The sequence below is a fragment of the Paroedura picta genome, chromosome 4 (assembly GCF_049243985.1).
Source record: "Paroedura picta isolate Pp20150507F chromosome 4, Ppicta_v3.0, whole genome shotgun sequence".
In the NCBI taxonomy this organism is placed as follows: Eukaryota; Metazoa; Chordata; class Lepidosauria; order Squamata; family Gekkonidae; genus Paroedura; species Paroedura picta.
The window spans coordinates 110,181,657-110,208,343 of NC_135372.1; the positions used below are offsets into that span (position 1 = coordinate 110,181,657).

The 26,687-nt window shown below is 42.0% G+C and overlaps 1 protein-coding gene across 1 annotated transcript in view; it reads right to left on the reverse strand.

The window, feature by feature from the left end:
- NGF (nerve growth factor) overlaps window positions 1-25,105 on the reverse strand; it is a 72,753-nt gene extending 47,648 nt beyond the window's left edge. The window contains exon 1 of the mRNA XM_077335007.1: window positions 24,757-25,105. The gene's annotated coding sequence lies outside the window, so the exon portion shown is untranslated. The remainder of the gene's footprint in view (window positions 1-24,756) is intronic.
- Between the last annotated feature and the right edge of the window lie 1,582 nt (window positions 25,106-26,687).

The following is a 26,687-nucleotide window of genomic DNA, read 5'->3' on the forward strand; positions in this document are numbered from 1 at the left end:
AATTAAAAACTGGTAATTCTCCAGGTCCTATAGCATACACTCAAGAATTCTTGAGGAATCAGATGTGATCTATTAATCTATATATATAACCTAACACTAAACTCAGCTGCTGTAGCAGAAGACTGGAGAGTAGCAAATGTGTCACCATTTTTTAGAAAGTGATGCAGAGGGGAAATAGAAAATTACAGGTCAGTTTAATATCTATCCCAGGCAAATTAGTAGCAACTGTAATCAAAGATAAAAGTGTTATGTATATAGAAGGACAAAGCTTAATGAGGGAAAATCAGCATGGCTTCTGCAAAGGGAAGTTCTGCCTTACCAATCTTTGGAGTTCTTTAAGAAAGAGAACAATAATGCAAACAAGGTACCTTAGTACTTAGCAGTCAAGGGATAAGGAGACAGGTTCTTTTATGGATTAAAAACTGATTTTATTTATTTATTTGATTTCCTGACCATATCCTTCCTGCTAGTGGACTTGGGGTGATTTACAAAAATATTAACATTAAAACTAACACTCAGTAAAATATAAAAATACCACAAAATTTTAAAATCATCATTTCTAAAAATGCCCCATCCATCCACCAGTACACTATTTTATTCAGATCACCATTGTCTTGCTGGAAATTCTTCAGCCATTTTTATGGTAATAGGGAGGCAGGAGGGGTTACAATTGGGGGGAAAGATCGAGCTGAGAAAAGAGAAAAAGGGAGGGAGACTTGATGTGGCAGGAAGCAAACAGTAGAAATTGACATTTCTCACAATTGAGGGAAATAAGCCGTGGGGTCCCACAAGGATCAGTATTGGGGTTGATACTATTTAATTTATTCATCAGTGATCAGGAACTAGGGTGATTAGTATAGAGGCCAAATTTGCAGATGTCAGATCGGGGTCGGACTATGCCTCTATAGGCTCTTTCAACTCTATTATTCTATTCAGGATGGTAAAAACCAATACTGACTGTGAAGAGCTCCAAGAGGACCTCAACAAACTAGGTGAGTAGGCTAATGAAATTCAGTGTTAGGCAAGTGTATGTTGATGCACATTGAGACAAAAAACAACAACAACTTCAGTTACAGGTTAATATGGTCTTAACTTGATGAGACTGAGAGGGGAAAATATCTTGGGGTTATAGCAGATAGCCCAATGAAAGTGGCTCTGTGCTCTGTTGTCAGTTGTCCAGAGGAACTGTTTGGCCATTGTGTGAAACATGATGCTGGACTAGACCACTGATCTAATCCAGCAGGGCTCTGATTATGTTTTTGTGAAACTGAACTCATATCACTACAGCTAAGTGTTAATTAATTCAGCTTCATAAATTAGCCTTATTTAACAATTTGTGGTTAGTTAATTATCCTACTCCTGTTTTCAAAATAGTTGCTGTATGCCTCTGTGATGTGTAGTTGCAAATTCATAAATCATCCCATCTTTAATAGTGCTCCGCTGTTAAAATAACAGCCTGAGGGGTGGTTGGGCGGAGACTGGGCGTGGCCTGTCAGAGGCAGGGCCCAAGCACTGTTGCATAGGTTCTTTAGTCTCCTGTTTCATCTGCACAACAACCCTGTGCAGTAGGCCTCAAGTCTTTCAACTCAACAACAACCTGTGTGGGAGGCCTTAAATGTTTCTTCTCCACAACAACCCTGCTTGGGAAGCTGATCTTTATACTCTGCAGATGAGCTGTTCTAGGAACTCTTGAGGCCCCACCTGGAGGTTGGACACCCCTGGGTTAGAAATATTCCTGGAGGTTTGTTGGTGGGACTTCAAAATCATACAATGCCTAAGAGTCCGGCCTCCAAAGGAGCCATTTTTGCCTGCAGAGCTGATCATTATAGTCTAGAGATAAGCAGCAATCTAGAGATGATGGTAGAGGTTTGCAGACTGCAGTTGGGAGGGAATGGTGCGGGTGTGTCCCTCCTGGGCTATGGCTAGCCCTTACCAGCAACTGTTTGTTTTCTGGGCTGCAGACAGACAGACCAGCATCAGTCCTGTGAGTCTGGAAAGTGCAGGAAGATCTAAATAAAGAATATTTACAGTCTGAAACTGTAAATAGTGAACAAGTAAATGGCTGGAGAGACATGGGAACTGCAGTGACTTTTACCAGCTTGGCCTGGTAAATTAAAAAAAAAACAGTATAAAAAACCTGACTATGGTCAAGACTGCTGTGCACAGAGAGACCTCCTCTTAGGACTGCCAGCTTCCATGTGAGGCACTCTACCCCACATCCCTCACAGGGAGTCTGCTATGGGGAGAGGAAGGGAAGGCAATTGGAAACTGCTTTGAGACACCTGAGGCCTGCTAGGTCACTGCAGCCCATTCCCAGTTCTCTCAGACCTCTCACAACTCCACATCCCTCACAGGTCATCTATTGTGGGGAGATGAAGGGAAAAGGTGTTTGTAAACCATTTTGAGACTCCTTTGGGTAGTAAACAACAGGGTACACAAATCCAGTTCTTCTACTTCTAAAGAGCAACCATGAAAGAACCATGTGGGCACATATAATTTTATCAACAGTCAAAAAATGGAGACAGAAGGAGCATTGTGGACACCTGTGCACTGTGACTGACATTTGATGCAGAACTGGGAGGAATTGGTTGCCATGTAATCTCCCCCTAAGAAAAGTCTCCAGTCTGATTCTCCCTTCACATATCTGAAGACATGGCTCTGGAAAGCTCATCTGTAGCCACTATGCCACAATTCTCAAGGGTCAGTCCTCTCCCACACTCAACGGACATTCCAAACCACAGGTTCTCGACACCCATGCCTTCATTTGTCACCATGCCACCACAACCTCCCACACAACACACACAATAAACCACTCCTCCCCTTCTTCCCACTGCCAAGCTCTAGCACCTGTTGTATTCCTGGATACAACAGGCTCTGCCCCTAGTACTAGCAAAAAACATGATGATTCCTCAGGGGAAGCAGTTATGTGGATAGATGCAGGTGATAGAGAACCACAGTTTTCAGAATATTTGTGACAAAAACTTCCAACTTCATAATATATATATATTGGGGGGGGGGGGTACAAGAGGATTAAAAAAAACTCTAATGAATAACTTCACTTACAAATTTCCATAATACATGACATACTTTAATTTTTTGCAATTGTATATGGAACCAGTACAATTATCTGGGGTTTCCCCATTGTTGAGCAAGAATGTCTATTTCCATAATGTAAGAAAACAGTTCTATAGCTGCAATAATCATAGGATGCAGACATGGGGAAAGTTCACAAAGAAGATTAAATTAGTTTTAATAGTCCCCATGGGAATATTTTGGGGTTTGGGCTATTTGGTTCCCTTGACATACACTGTGTCAAATTGATTTCTAAACATAAGCAAACTATTTTAGAACACATTTTCTGGTTCCAATGTTAATTTCAGTATTATAAATTAAACTAGGAATCAAGCCCATTTTAAAAGAGGATAAAATGGGCACTAGGGCGGCCGGGAGAAGGTGGCGCAGGCGCCCCCCCCGGCAGCTTTGAAGAGGCTTCTCCCGGCTGCTCCAGCACAGCCCCCCCCCAGCGGCAGCTCTGAGGAGGCTCCAGCGGCCGGGAGAAGGCAGCACAGCCCACCACAGGACTTACCGCATCGGCTGCCAGTCAGTCGATGTGGTGATTCCGTGGCCGGACAAAGCAGCCAACGGGGAGCCACGCGGGCGGGATGGACACTCGGAGGGGCCAATCAGGAGCCACTTCGCGGCTCCTGATTGGCCCCTCCGAGTTTTTATCTCAGACAGGGCCCGCCCTAACTCCTCCCACACAGCCCTTAGTCAATTATTAAGCGCGCCGCGGGCGGGTTTACAGATGTAATTGTGATTTATGTCTCACTAATAGAGTTGACCTTTTAAATGCTCTTATTCCTTTATCTTTAAAGAGAAGCTTGACACAAAGAAATTTTGGAACTTCACATTTTCCAGTATCTGATCTCCATACCAGGACAAGTTCTACCAATTACAGTTCTGTGTGCCAACTTTACTGACCATAGCCTACAAGCAGACCACAAAACAACTGGATAGATAAAACTCCTAATGAAAAGCCTAGGTAAAATATATATGTATCAGGCTAATACATATATATTTTATCTAGGCTTTTAATTAGGAGTTTTATCTGTCCAATTATTTTGTGGTCTGCTTATAGACTATGGTCTGTTTTATGAGTAGGTTGATGTTAACTCCTTGAATTTGTTTTAATGACTTGTTGTTTTTATACTGATAATTTGTTTTAGTTGTAAGCTCACTTGAACAGGATTCTGAAGAAGCAGTGTATAAATTACATAAATAAATACATACTCTGTCTCCATACTCCCTCCAAGCCCCATGCTCTAATAGTCCCCATGTAACCCATGTAAAAAGAGCCTCTTGTGGCGCAGAGTGGTAAGGCAGCGATATGCTGTCTGAATCTGTCTGCCCATGAGGTTGGGAGTTCAATCCCAGCAGCCGGCTCAAGGTTGACTCAGCCTTCCATCCTTCCGAGGTCGGTAAAATGAGTACCCAGCTTGCTGGGGGGTAAACGGTGATGACTGGGGAAGGCACTGGCAAACCACCCCGTATTGAGTCTGCCAAGAAAACGCTAGAGGGCGTCACCCCAAGGGTCAGACATGACTCGGTGCTTGCACAGGGGATACCTTTACCTTTACCTTTTTAACCCATGTAAAGAGCCTTCTTAAAAGTGATGGTGGCTGCTGCATAAGATCTGGATTAGTTCTTGGCTAAATTACTAATTCCCACTGATTCCTCTTAGCTGCTTCAGACACCATCCCATGTTATTCCTCAAAGTCCTCTATCCTCCATCAGCAGCATTTCATGGAGATCAGTAGGCAGCTGTGGAAGGAAGGAAGCAGGAAGGGTCCACTACACTAATGGATCTTGCCACCTGAAGCCAGACTCAAGTTTGCCCCCTTTAGATCAGCAGTTGGGATCCTTATGATGAATCTTATGTGCAGCTACTTTTAAATAGCAATGCATGTGATAGGAATATAAAGCAAATATTGTCTCATCATTGAAATATGTGAACTCTCAGGCCTTTAGCTCAGGTGTCCAATGTCCCATATCCCAGTTTGTTGACAATAGTGAAATGGTAGAATGCAGTAGTTAAAGGAATACTTTCAAAGGAAATAATATATTGACAGAGAGATCTGGAAGTCAGTAGACTAGGTCAGTGGTCCCCAACCTTTTTCAGGCTGGGAACCGGGGGGGGGGAGGGAGGGAGTTGCGCCGGCACCTGCAAACCAGCAGGTGCTCCTCCCTCCCCCCTGCTGTGCAGCGCTTGCTGTGCCGGGAGCGATCGGCCAGGTGGTGCGGGCACAAATGGGCCGGCGGGCACAAATGGGCAGACATGGCAGATCCATATCTGCACGTTTGCAAACGCCTGCCGGTGCCCACGCTTCCCCCACCCCCGCAGCGTGGCACTTGCTGCACCGGGAGTCAGTGATTGCTCCCGGCGCAGTGATTGTGCGCCATGGAGGGGGAACAGAGGTGTACCAGCTCCTGCATCTCCCTCCCACCACAGCCCGGTACCGAGGCCTCCACAGCCCAGTACCGGGCCACGGCCCGGTGGTTGGCAAACACTAGACTAGTTGATTAAGAGAAAAAGATAATGAATGCATAGCATTCAGACAAAGAAGGAAAATTAAAAATATGAGCTAAACAATTTAGTTCCATTCAAATAAATAGGATTGCAACCATGTTTTATATATTCATAGAACGTTCCTGAAATATTCCTGCTTTATTTGATCTTTTGGATGCCCTGGTGTTTGGAAGTGATTTATTTCAGTGGAATACTTTTATGTAATATGGTCCAAATTAGAGTGAGAGTATTGGTACATAGGGACCAATTGGCTCAAAAAGATAAAATAACTCTGTTAAACGAATCTATAATCTCAGTTGCAAGATCCCAAGCTTTGGAAAGCAACATGCTAGTTTAAGGACTGGACAGCGTGATCAAAAGGTAATGCACATTACTTTAAAGTAGAAAGGCTGGATAGCATGTGTGCAAAAAAAAATCTTCAGAGAGTCTGAGAGATTCCTTCTTCAAGAGATAATGCAGCACATATTTGGATTACAAAAGTTACAACTGTCAGAAACAATTTAAGGAAGCTTCATACATGAGCACAGAACAGAAAATATTTTGCAGTTACTTGGGAAACTTCTCTTATTCCACTGCATCTAAACATTGTCAAACATGTTGGAAGTGAACAATACAAATTGTGAGTGCATATCTAGTAATTTTAATTTATAAATTGTAAATTATGGATTTATCATACTTGAAAATACAAAATTTAAAGTGTACTCAAAAATATTGTTTTAATATTCAAATCCATGACATTATCTCCTTGACATTAGACATCTATCTTTACACCTGGTACCAGAAACTGAGTGCCTTGGTTATTTCAATATATATAACAGTTGAGGCCAGGGCAGAGTCCCGGGATTCCATCTTGGCTCCCTTAGGTCCATTAGGCCAGCTCCGACTCTCATTAGAAGAGGGTGTGGCCCTGGCTGAACAAGGTGGATTAGGTTGAATATAGAGGATGAGACCACTGCTATCTTGTCATTTTATTGTTTAATAGGGTACATTATGGGATTTTATTGTATTTTAATGTTTTATCGTGTGAACTGCCGCAAGACCTGTCAGGGAGCGGCAGTATATAATTTTTAAAATAAAAACATACGTACATACATATGTACATAAAAAACTTCAGAACGTCTCAATCCAAGGTAATAGATTTAGCATTTTATAGCAAGGACTTCCCATGATGCTTGAATGGAAAGGAATGGAAAACAGCTAAATCATTTCCATACATGTGGTCTCAGTCCTCTAAATTGTGTAAACTGTTGTTTGAACAACATGTACTTCTGCTTGGTATTTTGAAAACTATATTGCTGGATGGATCGTCAGTTGTTCACATTTAAAGTATGCATTAAATATTTAAGAAGCAAAATCTACAGAATATTATTTAGAAGGACTTAGAAGGGTGTGATTCCGCTGCAAAGTATTGTGGATGACTATACAGCATTAACTTCACCCCTGATACAAATTAAAATGGTGGCGATTTACAAATCCCTTTGTCGGAGTCAGAATGGATATCAGTGTAGTATAGCCTGATCTTGGAAGATAAGCAGGAGACAACCAAGGAAGACTCTGTAGCAGAAGGCAATGACAAACCATCTCTGCTCCTTATTTGTCTTGAAAGCTGTGTGCTGGGGTTCCCACAAGTCATTTTCAAATTGGCAGCACTTAAGTATGTATATACTATTACAGCTTCATTGATTTAAGCATTACAGTCATTACCTAGTATTCTTTCAAATTTAAAAAAGAGCCTAATATCCTTTCAAATTTAAAAAAGAGAGCTTATCTCATTTCAGCAACAGAACTGTTCTTTCATTAACAGAAAAAATAGTGCCACAGTATTCTGTTGTTGTAATGACTGTTTGCCTCATATCAATAGTGTACAATGTATGGTGGAACTTCCTCCCCTCTGTTTGACTGGGTGAAAGTGTTAACATTTACCATTTGACAGCAGCAAAAACAGTTATAACTCTGGGCCATTTCGCACAGCTTCAAAGTAGCACAATGGTTGCTAATTGGAAACGCTACTAATTTGCCATAACCCACGACGTCGTAGACAATCTGCAACAGTCCTGCAACCGACCCGCAAAAAGCGCTTCGTTGTAGCGCTTCTAGGGGAATCCAGAAAAGTGGATTCACCCTCCGGATAGCGATACACTCCTGCAACCAATCTGCGACAATAGCGCCAAAGACTTGTGCGTTACCATTGTTGCGGGTTCTTCAAAGTCCCTCCTCCCGAGCCTTTCCTCCAAACTTCCGGCGAACTGTTCGCCATTTTTTTTTCTCCGAGCGAGCGGGGATCAACGAGGCAACGAGACAGCGACTGGCTTTCTAGCACGATCACTTTCGGAAATTCTGCCCGGACACCACAAGAGTATTTCAAAAGCACAGTAGCACACACCGTCACGTTCCCAACATTTGCCCAAAGCTTAAAACCCCGTCTACCTTCGGCCAGTACTAGCGGAGTCAACGTACAGGGAGCATTTTAAAAAACTTTCCTCTGAGCGTGCCAACGAACGTTCGCCGCTCGCAGTCTCCTGTTTAGATTAGTGGGGTTCAATAGATATGATTCGAGGTGATACCATGAGGGGCGGTTTATGTGTAGTGGGTCTTTGTGTGGTTCCGGGTACGTGGTTGTGCTTGGGTGCGGACAACCCCTTCCATCGGCGGCTAGACCTCCGGCAAGCGGAGTCGCCATCCACCGTTCATTTTAAAAAACTTTCCTCTGAGCGTGCCAACGAACGTTCGCCGCTCGCAGTCTCCTGTTTAGCTTAGAGGGGTTCAATAGAAATGATTCGAGGTGATATCATGAGGGGCGGTTTATGTGTAGTGGGTCTTTGTGTAGTTCCGGGTGCGTGGTTGTGCTTGGGTGCGGACAACCCCTTCCATCGGCGGCTAGACCTCCGGATAGCGGAGTCGCCGTCCACCGTTCATTTTAAAAAACTTTCCTCTGAGCGTGCCAACGAACGTTCGCCAGTAACATGTCATTGATTTATGCTTTGGCTGGTGAATATTATTGGGGAACTGTCGCGTACCGCTGCACTTGCTCTCGGTTGAACACCGGCATGCGTTTTTGTAATGGCGGACATTTCAGTAAAATGGCTCCCGCTGCATGTACAAACTGCTCTTCTCGCGTGTAGACGAATCAGCGCATGCGAGAAGTCAAACAACAAGGGCGCTAATCTGGCCATTAGGGGCAGATCCTGTTCCCGCGCGAGGAGTTTTGAACGTGACATGTGACCTCATGTTTCATATAAAAGGCATTTTGCCACTTTGTTTAGCATGCTTTTATTCAATCTTTCCTCCAAGGTGCTCAGGGTAGATTATGTCAGGCATTTTGGCTAGTCTGAACACTGAGGTCATTATTGAGACCTAGAATGGCTCCACAATTCAACGAAGCTACTTCAGACAGACAATTCCTGCAGCCAACTGCTCAAGAATTTGGTAATAGTCTGGCTTCAGAGGTAGCTTGGTGTGACTGGCCATGGAAAGTGAGAAAGCCATCCACACAGGTACTAGCAGAGGTGCGTCGAGAGGGCAGATATTCACATTCATAATTCAAGAGCACATATATGGTTAGAGTATTGGCTGAGGAGACCTGACTTCAAATTCCTAGTTGACCCTCAATTTAGATATATTTATTTATTTGATTTATCGAGAGCCTCTTGTGGCACAGGGTGGTAAAGCAGCCAACATGCTGTCTGAAGCTCTGACCATGAGGCTGGGAGTTCGATCCCAGCAGTCAGCTCAAGGTTGACTCAGCCTTCCATCCTTCCAAGGTCGGTAAAGTGAGTACCCTGCTTGCTTGGCAGTAATACGGTAATGACTTGGGAAGCAAATGGCAAAACCACCCTGTATTGAGTTTGCCAAGAAAATCCTAGAGGGTGTCACCCCAAGGGTCAGACATGATTTACTGCTTGCACAGAGGATAGCTTTACCTTTTAGATATATGATTTTGGGACAATTACTAGGGTTGTTTTAATAGTTAAATGAAAGGGCACCAAAAACCAAGCAACTTATACCTAATTAAGCTGTTTCCAACTTTTGCCAGCAAAAAGCAAACTTACACAAGCACACATTAAGTGACATTTTGTGGAAATATGGAGAAAATATAGCACACACACATTTTGAATTCTGTGTGTAATTCTTCTCTCTCTTATTCCAAGAACATTAGAACACTGGAAAATAAAAGAGTGAAAAATATTAATTTAAAATTATATGAGGAGGCAAACTTGAGAGCCTGTGTTGTATAATTTAGAGTTTTCAGTGATAACTGCTGGAAATGCAACTTCAAATTCATATTTGACAATGAATAACACAAGGTAACTTTGAGTCAGTTTCTCTAAGATTTTTATGAGGATAAAACAAGGGAGGTTACTATGAGCACCTTGGAGAATGGGAAAAAATAATAAATAAAACTATTTAGATTCTTTAGAATGGAAACAAAGAAGTCAGTGTAGCAGTATTTACATCATATGTAGTGTGCCTTTCCCACTAACACTCAATGTGGATTACATAAAGCAAAGCAATTTAAATCAACAGGAACATTATATCCAATAAATATGTAATTGAGATTAGATTGCAGAAATCTGAAAAAGAGGGGAAATCTGAAAAAGAAGCTGAAACAAGGCATAAGCATTAAAATGACTTGTTAAGTGATGTCTAGTACCAAGCAGACAATCCTTAGGCACAAAGACACATAGATTTGGACCAGCACATATTACATTGGATGATTGTGCTTGCAAGTCATCTCTATTGCTCTTATTTGGGGTGTATTCTAGGTGCTGGTTATGACATGAAAAGACATATAGTCAATTTATTCAGAAGTACATTGTACTGAGATCAATATAACCTGCTCCTCAGCAAATGTGCATAGGTTTGCAGTCTTAAACAATTAGTGCCCTACATACCTATATCCTAACTATAGGTACCAAAACTCCTACATGCATTCCAGAGACCCACGTACATAAGGAATATTCCCTTTCCTTGGAAGAGAGAGCAAATTTTGCAATCACATATCAAAGACTTCTTATGAATTCAGTACTGCTGAATTCTGGAAGATATCTGAATACTGGTGTGCCATGAAAATGGCATAGTGTGATAGCAAAAAGTAATAAACAGGAAAGAGCTTAAATGTGGATACTGGGAAGGTCCCAGAAAGCTCAGAAAGCTTAGCTGGGGAGAAGGACATCTAAATCAGTGGTCCCCAACCCCCGGTCCGGGGACTGGTGCCGGTCCGCGGATCAGTTGGTACCGGTCCGCAACTCCTCCTCGTCCTCCTTCTTGGCTGCTGTCTCGGGGGCTGCCCTGCCACTCTGCTGCCGGCTTACCTTTGGTGCTCTCCGTTGGCCGCCATGGCTGGGGCTCCCCCTTGGCATGGCACTACGCAGCTGCTGCTGGCAGAGCCCCCCAGCGGACGGCGGGAAAGCAAGTAGAGCAGGGACTCAGGCAGTGGCGACATCCCTCAGCAAAAAGACTACCCCCCCCCGCCGGGCCTCAGTAAAATTGTTAAGTGTTGACCGGTCCCCGGTGATAAAAAGATTGGGGACCACTGATCTAAATGATCTGGAAATACTGGTCAGATAGACTTTTTAAAGCTCAAGATGAAGGAATTCAAGGTGGCATCCAAAGCCTTATTCATGCATAGTTTAGAGATTCTGTTTGTCCATGGATCTGGAGGAACTCTGTAAGAAGCAAACTCATCTGCCAAGTAGTAGGGAAGTAAATTACAGGAGTTATAGCAGAAATGGAAGTGGTAGCAGCTTTTTATTGACTTTTTAAATCATAGAATCATAGAGTTGGAAGGGACCTCCTGGGTCATCTAGTCCAACCCCCTGCACTATGCAGGACACTCACAACCCTATCGCTCATCCACTGTAACCTGCCACCTCTTGAACCACTTTCTTCCGCATCTCGCTAATGCGGCTTTTTTGGTGGCATACGTTGACTCTGCACCCAGTTGCCGCCTGCAGCGTGCATAACTGGTGATTTTAGCCGCCGCCATTCCACCCCGAATGCAGACCTTCCATGGCATAATGGGCCATTCTGAGTCAGATCTCTGGTCTACCAAGGACAACATTGTTTTCTCTCACTGGCAGCAGCTCCCCAGGGATTGATGCAGAAGTCTTTTCAATTAATTGATCCTTTAAAATAGAAATTTGAGGGATTAGACCTGAGGACTTCTCCATGCAACTAGATGTTCTACTATCACAGCTTTAAAGTTTGTATAGTTGCTATATTGTTAGAATGGAGGATTTTCCAGGACACCAAGGTACAGGATCAGCAGATGGAAGCATAGCGTGATGTCCAGTCCTCCTTATCAGAAGAGCAGGCTGGAAGAATAAATGAGAACCTGTCTCCATTGTGGCTACTGAATATTGGTCTTCTCATTTTCCCAGGATGTCACAGTGTTGGAGCTATTACAGAAAAGGCTAGGCTTAAGAGTCTGGGATAACAATACTGTACTACTAAATCTTGTTCTGAATTTTCTTTAACCTGGATTCCATATGTCTCCATCACTGCATATCACTGCATATATATAAATGAGACTCAAGTCTGCTTTTTTTTTTAAAAATCTCTTAACCCTGAGCTATAACTTCATGCCCAGACACTTAGAAGAAAAACTGTGAAATTAATGAGAGCTGTAAAAACAAGACAAAACCCTCACAACTGACAGACACAGTACTGTTTAGAGCACCCAAACCATAGTTAGGCCTTGTATTGTGGAGAAAGAGCAGATATATTTCAAGTAATATGAAACTGGCAAAAGTATAACCTACTTCCCACTGGAATATGAATTTTGCTAATTTCCTCAAGGCTGTCAAGGAAGACTAATCTTTTATTAGTTTCCCAAGCAATCACCACCTCACAGGGAAACAAAACAAGCCTTAAGCACAGCAGCTTTCAGAAATGCCTCCTGCTTTACAAGCCCAGTCTCAAAAATAAAATAAATGACCAACTGCCAGGCTGTGCAGTTTACAGTCATGTTTATTGCACCTCAGTGTTAAAAGGCAATACCTACGATTATATTTTTTGACATTTGTCACATTTAACCAAGGCAGAGGAAAATCCCCCAAAGCATGCCAAATAAATCACAATACCTGCTGTTGGGTGAATTCCTATCTCTGTGCCTGAACCTGTTCATTTGAAAATGAGTGTGCCTTAAATATGTATCAACAAAACAATGGCCAGACTTGAACAGCTCAGTGTGTTCATCAGAAGTAGAATAAAATTCACTGAACTGTCTGCAATGTTGACTTAGTTTCCAACTTTAGGTTCATATTAGGGTCTGGTCTCCCCACCATATTAGATTCTGACCCCCATACTACTCTGATTCCTACATGTATTTTTGTGTCTTTAGTTTTCATTTCAGATTTTTTTGTCTCTCCCTCCTCCCCTTCCTTCCAGCTCTTTTGATAATATTTTTACCCCAATGTTTTTCTGGAAGCTGATTATGAATTGGCTTTTTCCTAGTGCAGAATGTTTCGACTAGTTTTTGACCCACCCACCTCCTGCTCACTTTTCAATGATTGGATTGTCATCACTCCCTCTTCCTCCCTCAAGATGTGTGCTTTCTTTCTATCTTTAAGTGGCCCTAAAATATCACTATAATGCTATGGTGTTATAATAGCTTAAGGTGCTGCTATGAATTTCCAGTCTTCATTTTAAAATGTTTAGTATCTAGTGTTTTTCCTCATAAGTAAGCTGGGAATTCAAAGAATCTGCTTAAGATATACCCGTATATACTCAAGCATAAGCTGGCCCGAATTTTAGCCAAGGCACCTAATTTTACCACAAAAATATGGTATCAACAATAACAGGTAAGTGGGACCCTCACTCGATTAGGGGGGCTTTTTCAGCATAAAAATGTGCTGAAAAAGTCAGCTTATACTTGAGTATATACTAATTATAACACTATATTATATCATTATATTGATATTTCAGGTTTTTTTAAAAAAATAAAGGGCTGGTCCAATGCCACCATTAATGCCACTAATGACAACAGCACTCTCCTTAGATAATGCTCATAATTTAAGCCATGTCTGGAAAAAAATTAATTGATTCCACAATTTCAAAAATGTACAGAGAAGGGCACATGTGCTGAAGAACCTAACAAACCAATTCCAATGCTTGTGGATCAACTCCCAAGAGACTCAGGAGGAACTCCAGCATTGAGAAAAGGTCTGATCCTTTTAACTGGAGATGCCAAAGATTAAACTTTGCACCTTACACAGCTACTGTGCCAAGGAAACTTCTGAGAACTTCAGCATTCATTTCTCCAATTCACCAAGATTTCTGTTCATGGTGAACTTACTTGTGTTATTTTAATTCTCCTAGTTAATTTTGCATTGTTTTGCCTTTCAGGAAGACATTATTACACGCATTATTTATTTTAATATACAAGTATATGAAATTGTGTTATAAAACAGTGGTCCCCAACCCCTGGTCCGGAGACTGGTACCAGTCCGTAGATCAGTTGGTACCGGGCCACAGCTCCTCCTTGTCCTTCTTCCTGGCTACTGCCTCGGGGGCTGCTCTGCCACTCTGCCGCTGGCTCAGGTTTGGTGCTCTCCAGCGGCAGTCATGGCTGGGGCTCCCCCCTCGGCATGGCACTACGCAGTTGCTGCTGGCAGCGCACCCCAGTGGGCAGCGGGAAAGGAAGTGGAACAGGGGCTCAGGCAGCGGCAATGTCCCTCGGCAAAAGACTACCCTTCCCTGAGCCTCATTAAAATTGTCAAGCATTGACCGGTCCCCGGTGATAAAAAGGTTGGGGACCACTGTTATAAAAGGTCAAACCAAAGGTCTACTAAACTCAATACAATAAAACTTGAATGGGAATCTATATTTTAGTGTCTTGAGCACAGAATGTTATAGAGAATCATAGAGTTGGAAGGGGCCATACAGGCCATCTAGTCCAACCCCCTGCTCAATGCAGGATCAGCCTAAAGCATCCTAAAGCATCCAAGAAAAGTGTGTATCCAACCTTTGCTTGAAGACTGCCAGTGAGGGGGAGCTCACCACCTCCTTAGGCAGCCTATTCCACTGCTGAACTACTCTGACTGTGAAATTTTCCCCCCTGATATCTAGCCTATATCGTTGTAGTTTAAACCCATTACTGCGTGTCCTTTCCCCTGCAGCCAATGGGAACAGCATCCTGCCCTCCTCCAAATGACAACCTTTCAAATACTTAAAGAGGGCTATCATGTCTCCTCTCAGCCTCCTTTTCTCCAGGCTGAACATTCCCAAGTCCCTCAACTTATCTTCATAGGGCTTGGTCCCTATGTTATTATTTAGCATCTCCTGTCTGATACCTTGTAATTGGAGACATCAAAGTCTCAACCTAGGACTTAAGCAAAGCATGCTATCTATCCCAGAGCCATGGTCTCTTCCTAGCCTCATGCCCACCACTTCCTCCAGACAATATCTGTAAAAAGGAAATATACTGTGAAAGATGAAACCTTCACTATGTATCTTTTTAAAAGTCCCTGTTCAAAATATTATCAAAGGTAGAACTTTTCTAAACAATGCAATCTAAAGCAGATTTGAAGCTCACTGACTTCAATGTAAACTTGGAAAGCTATAACTCTGCTTAAGACTGCACTGTAAGAAACTTAATGATCTGATTTGGAAAATGCAAGGTTTCCAAGCAAAGGTTTCCAAAAATGAACTGCCTTGATAAAGTCAATAATTCAGCATTACAATATGATGCTATTCAACGTAATCAAAATAATACTTGCAGTCATTAACTATGATCACCTTAACCCCACACTTCCTCTTTTTTCCACTGTCCGAGGCAAATATCTATGAATAACTGGAAAGAGCAACCATATGTTATCATTCTTCCTAGTAATGAAAAGCTTGATTTGTCTAGAATCTGATATGGCTACTTGCCTCTTTTTCCCTAAAGAAGCTATAATGTTAATAACTCAGAGGCCTTGAAAAAAAATGTGCCCCAGGGAGCACATATTTCGGTCCTCAAAGAATTTTATACAGGGAATAATGATGCATGTATGAAAACAAGACTAATGGTGATCTGAACAAACTTCAAGTTCATACTTAAAAGTATTGTTGATGACTAAATATTCCTTCAATTTTTTAAAAAATGTCACAAATCAAAGTTCTGGGTATTATAATTAAGATTTGTGCTTAGTAAGGTTATTGGTTAGGCATTGTATTACTTTGAGAGAAAGGAGCCCTTTATGCATGTCCTATTTGCATTTTAAGATTGCATGCAAAATAAGTAGGATTGCCCAGCCCTTTTGCTTCTCATGCTAGCAAGACACTGAACATTTCAAATCACTGTTTCTGCAGTAAAAGGTTGCCTGTGCAGGATGATATACTTCTTTTAAAATTCTGGAAACAAGCGATCTATGTAGATTGCCAACCTCCTGGGATTACAACTGATCTCCAGGTGACAGAGATAGTCCCTCTGAAGAAAATGGCCACTTTGGAAGGTAGACTCTGATATTATACTACACTGATGATGATAAAGTCCCTCTCCTCCCCAAATCCCATTCTCCCCCCAAAATATCCAAGAATTTCCCAACCTGGAGTTGGCGACCTATATTTAATAGGTACCCTTTTACAAATGGACAACCTAAACTTGCAGATTCCATGGATTTTTGTTCATATCATGACTTGTAAAAACAAATTATAAACAAAATGTCTTTTCTCTTGGTCAAAAACTTGTAAATTAATCTCTAAGCCCTATTACAGAAACAGATGTGTTGCATCTTTTCTTAGTTCAAGAAAATATCTGTTACTCCCCAACTCCTCTGAAAGTTGGGATCTTCCATGGAGAAAAGCTCATAGCCTTGGGAACAAAGGGGCTTATGCTTAAATTAGGCAAAGGTTTTAAAATATTATTTCTAAAGTTTCAGTTTTGGAGATAAACTTATCATAAACTCCAAACATTACTACTCAAGAAAGATAATAAATTAAATATATACAATTTAATATGCAGGATAAAACTCCTTGTAGTTACTGTTTCCATTGCATTTTCATTCTGATTAAAAAAACACACACACAGAAGTCATATAGTGCATAGACTAGGGTGAAATCACTGATCTACATTTTAAGAAACACATAAGAGCCATAAACTCCTGCACAATACATATTTCACTTCTATATTAATGTTAAACACACACAATACTGTTAAGTATTAAACTAATAATAGTAATGACAAGAAAAAAGAACATCATCATTACTGTAACACCAATATTTATATTAATTGCTTAGCATGGTAATTTACCATAAAATGAATAGCCACAAATATCTAGGCCATAGGGGCTTATTTGTTTTGCAAACATGTTTATTTCAATGGAACTCTATTGGCAGGTGTGTTTGGATGATGGCACAAGGCTACAATCCATTCTTAACAGGAAGTGTCCCACTGAAATCAGTGGGATATACTTCCGTGTAAACATGTTTACCATAGGGATACAAGGCCTGCACCACATATCAGGCTCTGCAAGTTTCATCTTTCACAACACTATAAAGATAAAATATTCCCCAATGCCACTGCAAAGCAATCCATTATAACTTTTTAGCTTCACTAACAAAATACTGCTGCAGGAGCAATTGCTGGTGAGGAACCGTTCTGTCATTTTACACACACTTATATCTAGATTTTACTTAATACAAACCAAGCAGTTCTAGATCTTTTTAAGGCTTTTCTTCATTCATAGTTTCCTGAAGTAATAAAATCTGTCTCTGTACAATTAATCTGTTTAAATTTTAGCCTATAAGGATACTACCACATTGAAATCTATCCTAAACTTTCATTCTCCAGTCCAGAGGACAAGAAATTAATCTTAGCAGTTAATTAAAAAACCTAATGCAGATTTTTCAGCGAAATCACTGGAGTTACACAGTCTATAAGTCAATTAATTTAACAAGTGAATTACTTTTATAAAACATCTTACTGCTATTAATTATTCACAAAGTTACTTGGATAAATCATTAGGGGTTGTGGTCTATGCTATTATGCATACTTTGCTGTAAGCTGGATGCTACTATGTAATCTTGCATCATTTAATGTTTCATGGTACCACTTACGCTTTGCTTCAGTTTAGTTTTTTTAGATTACTGGTTGGTTGTACAATCCAAAATTTATTTCACTGTTTACTGAATGCCCCAATCTGTTAATTGTATTGATTCCTTCTATGTAATTCACCTTTAGTTACAGTAGGAAAGGTGGATAAATAATGTAATAAATAAATCAATATTCCTTAACAGTATATGTTTAAAAACACTATGGAACAAAATTTAGTGGTATAACAATATACGTAGAAATCTGTTAGTGTAAAGCAACTCACAGACCAGAAAGGGCACAAAGATAATCCTGTCTTACTTTTTTCAAAGACCAGACACCAAAATCACAAGATGTCATAGTCCCATTGTATACAGCACTGGTCAGACCAAACCTGGAGTACTGTGTGCAGTTCTGGAGGCCTCACTTCAAGAAGGACGTAGATAAAACTGAAAGGGTACAGAGGAGAGCGATGAGGATGATCTGGGGCCAAGGGACCAAGGCCTATGAAGATAGGTTGAGGGACTTGGGAATGTTCAGCTTGGAGAAAAGGAGGTTGAGAAGGGACATGATAGCTCTCTTTAAGTATTTGAAAGGTTGTCACTTGGAGGAGGGCAGGATGCTGTTTCCATTGGCTGCAGAGGAAAGGATGTGCAGTAATGGGTTTAAACTACAACTATATAGGCTAGATATCAGGAAAAAAAATTCACAGTCAGAGTAGTTCAGCAGTGGGATAGGCTGCCTAAGGAGGTGGTGAGCTCCCCCTCACTGGCAGTCTTCAAGCAAAGGTTGGATACACACTTTTCTTGGATGCTTAGGGCTGATCCTGTATTGAGCAGGGGGACTGGATGGCCTGTATGGCCCCTTCCAACTCTATGATTCTGTGAAAATTATCTTTATGGAACCTGGGTCTCAAACGCCACAAGCAGGGAGTGTAGAAAGTGTTTGTAAAGATGATTCAAATAAATCAGATTATTCCAGATCATTCAGAGAGTCAAAGAAGAAAACAGCAACCTTCTCAATTTGAATGAGGCAGGAGGCACTTCTTCCTAGACTTACATATAACAATATGAACAAAGATATTCTTTGAGTCTTCCAAGAGAGACTCTGCTTGTGGAGGAGGACAGTTATAGCTATGGCTAGACCTTTAATTCTGCTGGTGAATTAATTTCCAGGTAAAATTCAAAGCACTGGTTCTTATCTTTGAAACCCTACACTGACAAAGATGAGGATATCTCAAGGATCACCTGCTCCCACAGAAGCCTGTCTCCAACTTCATCACTAGTCCTACCCTGTGAGTCCCTCATCTTTGGAGGTGAGATGTGTGGATAGCAGAGACAAAGCTTTTTCAGTTGTGGAATTTCCTGGCTACTCTGAGTTTCAGGCTTCATGGGATAATGTTTTTATTTTACCAGGCCTTGGGTGATGGATAATTATTGTTTAATCATATTAACTTGCTCTTGTATTACTTTTGCTGATTGATATTTACCACTGGTAATTAATGTTTTTAATTTTAAATCATAGTATCATTTTTGATTTATTGCATTTCATAATAGATTCCAAGCCAGGCCATGGACTCTTGAGGTGGTATTGTGAGGTGGTATACACATATTTTAAACAAGTACATACTTGGAAGTAGATCCTACTGACAATAATGGGACATGTGCCTGATTTAAATGTGGTAGCCGCCATATATAAAATGATATCCATGTGACATTCCAAATGATGGGCACCTTGTTGATATTAGATTACCTTACAACCAGGAGTTCTGATCTGTAGAATACAGATCTGTGGCCTGGGCAGATGCAATGCTGGCTATGCTGCTATATCTATGTAGCAGCTGAGAGCTTTGCTTTACTCACAGATGGAGTTTCATGACACAACAGGCCATTTAGAGAAAGATTGCAAAATGGAGGGCTGGGGCCACCTATGACTCACAAGGTCCTCATAAACATATCACCAGGATGCCAACCATGCATATATTGAGAAGGATAGCTGTAAAGAAAGAGGTTTCAGAGTCAATGAGAGGGAAATGAATATGAACATGCATCTGAAACTGCCTTATAACAAGTCAGATCATTGGGTGTGGTACTGGCAGATGATCTTTTACAATCCAGTCTGTTGGTGAATGCCTTTAGTAAAATTCTAATTACAACTGACAGTGATTCTTTAATTAGCTAAAAGAGAGATAATAAGAACTTTTTAAAAGTCTTAAATGTTTCACTTTTGTACTATTTACATTGTCATTTAATTGGGGTTCCAGGTTTTCCTCATGGCAAAAAGAATTAGGATCTTTTTATTTGACAATAAAGAGATGTTTATATCACTATAAAGCATTTCTACTCAACCAATTACTGGTAAATACAGGACAAGAAGAAATGTATAATATACTGATTATAATACTGATTCCCCTAAAATACTTCAAAGTACTGCTGATTCTTCTAGAAGAAATATTAATATTTTCCAGCCATAGGTACAATGTAAAACTGTTATGGGAACAAATCTGGGTAAGATTAGGGTGCCAAGATTAGGGTTGCCAAGATCAGGTAATATAGTGGCTACTCTGCATCTTTTAATAGTTTTTCTAAAAGCTGACATGTAAGGCTTTCTCAGTGCTGTTTTGTAGCTCAGCCATTTCTGGTGGGATGAATTTCTAGATGATAATAAGTTTACATTATCTTTTGTCTAGTACTAAAATGTATACAATCTGTACTGATTTGGAGTGTTCTCTTCTCCTTATATATCATATTACAGTCCCTGTAAGGGACTAGATAAACATCCAAAGACACAATGCTCCCAATGTCAAAAGATGGCTGTAGTCTCTGTCTCAGCTGCTATAACAATTGTACAGTGGTTTTAAAAATAACTTCAGCGCTACTTAGTGTTATGCTAATTGACCAAAGAAGAGAAATAACAGTTACAACCAGGAGTTCTGATCTTTTAGAGCAACTTCTGAGACAGGGAGCACATGCTGGCCCTTGTGGTAACCGCCACAAATCCAAATAGAATAGTGCATGAGAAGCAACCATCCCTTTACTTTCTCACATGCAACGTTCACTTATAACATTTCAGCAGTGCAGAAGCTACTTTGAAATGAGCCTTTAAAGTTATTTTAAGGTAACACATTGAAGTAATGACAACAAAGAAGCCTCGCCAGGCTGCAGCTATTTGGGGAAGGATCAATGCAATGTGTGAAGAGAATGAAAGGAAGAGTGATTGTATGGGCAAATCATGAGCCTCCCCAGGAAGGATGAATTCAAATGAATCTTGTACAATAAGATCTATAACCAGCTGTGATGAAGGAGCTACAGGGGAGGTTCTTGGTAAGCCAGAGGAGGAGCCCCCTTTTTGGTCCTGGGCTGGAGGATAGCCTGGACTGGAGTTTCCCTGGTCAGAGGCAACCAGAGGAGGGAAATCAGGGGCTTCAGTTTGAGAAGAAGGGCCAGATGGTTGGCTACGACATTGATTAGCCCAATGAAAGCCTTTGTCACACTTGGGACATTTCTTGGAAGGGCAGCGGGTGTCACGGGTACCAAGGTGACACTCCTTTTGAAAGTGCCCTTGTTTACCACACTTAAAACAACGATCGTGTGGGTGTTGGCCATTTTGCAGGGCAGCAGCTAAGAGTCCCATTTTGTGCGTTTTAGTGCCAATGCCCTGGCACACCTTGAGAATGTCTGCCAAGGTGGAATTAGCCAGAGGTTGAATAGCTTTTTGGCAATCTGAATTGGCATTATCTTTTGCCAAGCGGAGCAAGCGTTCCTCAGAAGCTGTGGCATATCAATTTGTCATTCAACAGGCTCCTGGAGGCGATTACCAAAATCAATGTAAGGCTCAGTAGCACCCTGACGAATGGATGCAAAGCTCTTAGCAGGAGCTCCAGTGATTGGAACCTTTTGAAAAGCACGTTGAGCACACAGGGAAGCTGCAGCAATGACAGGAATGGTCAGATCCAATTTGCTCAGTGATTTCAATGTATTGGCCTTCGCCACAAATTTGATCCACTACTTCCTGGCCCCCGCCAAGAATGGTGGCTTGAGAAATAGCAAGCTGATGGAACTCAGTGTTCCAAATAACAAATTGAGCAGGAGTCAAGATAAGGCGCACAACTGGCATCACTGGCAGTCTTCAAGCAAAGGTTGGATACACACTTTTCTTGGATGCTTAGGGCTGATCCTGCGTAGAGCAGGGGGTTGGACTAGATGACCTGTATGGACCCTTCCAACTCTATGATTCTATGATTCTATTGAACTTGATGCCAATCTACAGGGAGAAGAGTGTAGCCTGTGGCCAGTGCCTCAATAAGTCCTTAACATAAGAGCTGGCTAAGCCAGCATCCACCACTGCACGGCGGAGATCTCGCACAAAGGAAGGGCATCATATTGAGAAAGAGAAAGGAAGGGCATTATATTGAACAGTAACACCCTCATCTGCTCTTACAGTCTGGGAGATCGGGCAGACAGCACAAAGGTCAGCCCGTTCATCTGCAGAAATATCTGCATGGCACTTTGCTTGTTCAACCATGTGTTGAACCAGCCACTTTGAGAATGAGTTGTTGAAGAAGAAGCAGAACGACTCAAGTGAGGCCGAAGATCAGGGTCGGGGGGGGGGGATTTGCCTTGAGATCTGGAGGGGGGGGGAGATACAGAAGGAGGCAGAGAAGAATGCCTAGCATGCGAATCAGGGGGCAAAGTGGTAGGAGCCTTTAACTACAGTTCACTTTTTTCTCCTTAGTCTTAGCAAAGAGCACAAGAGCCAGCACTTTCCCCAGGTTTATATAGGTGAATTAATTCCAGACTATGAACTGTTTAATGTTTAACCTATAACAGAGTGAACTATTTCCATCTGAAATGCGAGATACTCATGTGGAACAATTTCTCCCCCAGAAATTTTGCTTTATTATTAAAATTGCTCCTCCACCTCAGATTGATGACAGAATCACAAAGCTTTCTGGCAGACAATGTAAAACAATGTCTTTTGTTGCTTAAAACTGGGAACTGTCTGTAATCTGGCTCACAGCTCAACATAAAAGTAAAGACCACATGTGGAGAGATGGGTGCAAGGGTTTTTTATAGCTTGAGCCTATGTTTGCTTTCTCAGAAGAAATACCTCATCATGTCAATAGGATTTACTTCTGTGTGTGTGTGTTTAGGACTGCAGGCTTACATTAGCTAACCTCATTTAATTCAGTTCATTAAACACACCGAGAACTACACCAAGTTTATCAGATGGCCATACTCCACATTTACTGGTTTGAGGGAATTGCCAGCAGAGGTCACCATTGCTTTAAATGGCATTATTACAGAATAACTTCAAGGGATGGACCAGGACTGTTAAAATTCTAGCAAGGAAATAAGTAAGATGTTTAATCTTATGTGGTGTATATAATATTTAAGATAATAGAATATCTATTTGTATCTTTAAAAGCTATATAACCATCATATAACCAAAATTCAATTAGATATTGAACAAACCTTTTTGCTTAAACTGAAATGGACTGAACTGCATATGATCAACGACTAACAAAAATCTACATTCACAAGTGAGGCCATTTGTCTTTGCATGCTGTTAACCAAAAGAGTCAATTCCTACTTAGAAAGTGATGTCTTCCGTTAACTTGTTTCCTGAATGCAGCCCTAAGCTCTGACTGACAACTCATATGACTAAGGGGAAAAAGTATTGGTAAAGTTCCATTCATTTTGCCCATTTTATTGGACAAAGAAAAGACCACTGTCCACTCCGAACATTTTAAAAGTAAAACTGAAAATATATCACTTAAGAAAAACAGGGATGCTGGGGGTGGGGGTGGGATTTCACTTTGTGCTGATCATCTAATACTTGAAGAAAGTCATCATGACTTGCTCTGCTACCACATTGTGAAACACATTCTGTCCCTTTAGGCTGAGTTCTCTGAATTTCTCAAGTTGTTGAATAATCATTATCCCAATTCTGCAGACTCTTTTGACAGTGACTATTATATTGCTGAACAATGTCTGCAGATGTTAAGACGGTCAAGAGATGATTCAGGCAGTGACACTTGACACTAAGTTATTGACCATTTTTGGCTTATTGTGGCATTGGACCAATTCAAGTCACTTGGCCTATGGTTTAAAGAGAAGTACTGTAATCCATTCTTTTCTGATCACAGCATGTCCATAAGGGAATACTCCTCATTTTGCAACAGTATCCCATATCAATATACACAACTTTGGAGAACTCACATAATACACTTATTCTTTAAAAGTAGCTTTTTGCCCTCTTTTCAAATACACCTTAATGGAATGAATGGATTTGAAATCAGAAATAATATCTAATGGAGAAGTTTGGGAAGGTGTCTCATTACCAACTGAAGGATGCAGGACCCCCAAATTCATTCATATCAACCAAGTTAAGGTAATCAAGGTTTGTTTGTTTTTTTTTTTTACTAATTGACATAGGAAAACCTACATCCTATTCTAACATATCACAATAATGGATGGCAATGCCTGTAAACACCCATGGATCACCCAAAGCTGTAACAACTTGGAAAAACTAGCCTGATAAGCAAGCACACATACTCCTATTGGTGAATTTACTGGTTTCCAAAATTCCTGACCAAAGAAAGGTTTAAAGTTAAGCTGAAAAAGACTGAAGCTGGTGCAACTTCAACAAGTCACAAGAAGGCAGGCAGCTCAACCTGTGTTCATCACTTTTCCCCCCTCCGGTTTGGCGATTCCCTTCTAAAGACACCCCCCCCCCACGCCTACGTTTAATCACCAACCGAAAAGCACGGAGCCCCGTCCCTCCGCACCCTGGCCCCGCAGGGATTCTGCAGCTGGGAGGGGGGCGGAGGAGGGGGGCAGGCAGCCTTCCAGGTGTGCCAGGAGGCTTTACAAGTTTAGCGCTAGGATGAGGGGGGAATGTCACACGTGCACATACTTGGCCAGACGTGCCACTCTGTTCTCACGGGACGCGAAGGCGACGCCTGACCCGCTCCATCTCTCAGCTTTCCAGACGAAGCCACAGCGCGGCCAGCAGTGCGCCGTGCAGATGTCTCTTGGGTGGTGGGGTGCTGCTTTCCCCCCCCCCCCCAGCAGGGGCTCTGCAGGCAGAGCCCGTGCCCCCTGCAGCCCCCAAATCCCTTGGCCGGCCCAAGCTGCCTGCCTCACTCACTCACCTTAGCGCTGCGCCGCGGGCAGGTGGAAAGAGCCCCTAGGGGCGGCTGCTAGCGGCGGCGTCGCCCAGGCTGCGGTGGCTCCCCCAGCGCCTTGCTCCGTGGCCGCTTCCCCGACGCCCGCGAGCCATTCACTTCGCCCGCGCGCAGCAGCCTCATTCACAGCGCTCCCTCAACTCCGGCCGAGCGCACTGACTCACGAGAGGGACTCTCTGCTCGCGCGCACTCGCGCGCCGCCTGGGTCCTAGTGCCACAAAGCGCGCCGCGCGGCCACCGACGCTCAGGGGACGTCCCCGGAGGGGCGCCGACCGACTCTGAGGCAGGCGCGCGAGGAGCGCTCCTTTAGGCAGCCCGCAACTTTTCCCGCCCCTCTGGCTGCACTCCGGACGCGGCCACGTGCCAGCTCCCGTGGCCCAAAGGGAGAGCCGTCACGGGGCTTTCCCCGGCCTCTGATAGGAGACAGCGGAGGGGAGAACCTCCCCAACAGTCCACTCCACACGCGCTCACAGAGAGAGAGAGAGAGAGGGAGAGAGAGCGTGGAAACACACGGGGAAGGGGCGATCCTCTGGAGAGTTGCCTCCGCAGGGATGATGAAGGATGAAGAGACCAGGCTGGTTTGACAAAGCAAGCCGAAACGCCTCCAGTCTGGTGTAATCAATGGCGCTTACTCCCAGGAAAGCATTCTCACTTTTAGAAACTTTGAAGGCTGAATGGCAACATAGGAATTCCAGATTTACCAGGTACCACTAGGAAAAACCTAACAAGAAAACTGAGAATCTTGATGAATTAACCACAAATTAATTCACAAAGTCTCAGGTGAACAACTAAAATATCTCTGAGGGCAAGACAGACAGTGGATTGGACCCTGCTTGGAAAAGCGCACCCTGTTCTCACTTTCATGGCACCTGGTAGATTGTCTCTTGAGATAAAATCCAAACTTTCCTGCAGTCATTAGGTTGCCACTGACAATCACTTGTTATCTGGATGAAGAAGGGAAGGCTGGCCCTTTAGCTTGCTGGCAAAGTTTCCAGTGGGCTGTTAGTAACCAGAAGCAAACTCAGCTGAGCCCCAGAGTGAGACCTAGAGGTGGCTGAAGCAACAACAAGATGCTCACCGTCACTTCCCACCTCCCATGCAGCTGCTGGTTGAATGGGCCACTCAGCTCAGCTGGCCATTGTATCATCCCTGGTATCATTATAATAATGTCTAGATTTGGCTTTCTTGTGGATGAGTTCTATAGTATGATAAGAACTCTCAGGAGATTGGTTGGTTTATTTTGTTTATAGTCCATCTTTCTAGCCAAGATTCAATGTGGGTTAATCTTTAGGTGCACTCTCTTTGAACAATTTGTGAAGTCAAATACAGATTTTATGACAACTGCATGACATTTTTCCCATGGCAGCTATGCTATGGAATATTCAGTATTTTTAAAACAAAATTATCTCCAAGGTAGCCTCCTTGCAGAATACATAAACAGTGCAATAATAATTTATAAATTAGAGCAGGATGATTCATGATATGAAAAAGATATTGAAATTAAATTTGTGTTAGATCCAAAATGTATGTTATTAAATATGGTACCAGATAATGTTAAGATGTATGAAGAACTTGTAAGATATACGGTGACAGCTGCTAGGATCCTTTATACATCAAGATGGAGAAAAGACTCATCACCAGACTAAACAAATTGGCAGAATACGGGAAAATGGCAAAACTTACCTATTTAATACACAATAAATCAACATCAGAATGAGAAGAAAATGGACACCAGTACTAGACTATATAGAACAACAGAATCAACGCTGATTTCAAAGGGTTAATATAATATTAGCTCTGTAACTTTTACAGGATGCAAAAACCAGTATATGAACTTTAAAATCTATGTTCTATCAAATTTTGGGGGTTGTTCCATGAACAGTAATTGTAGTGTATAA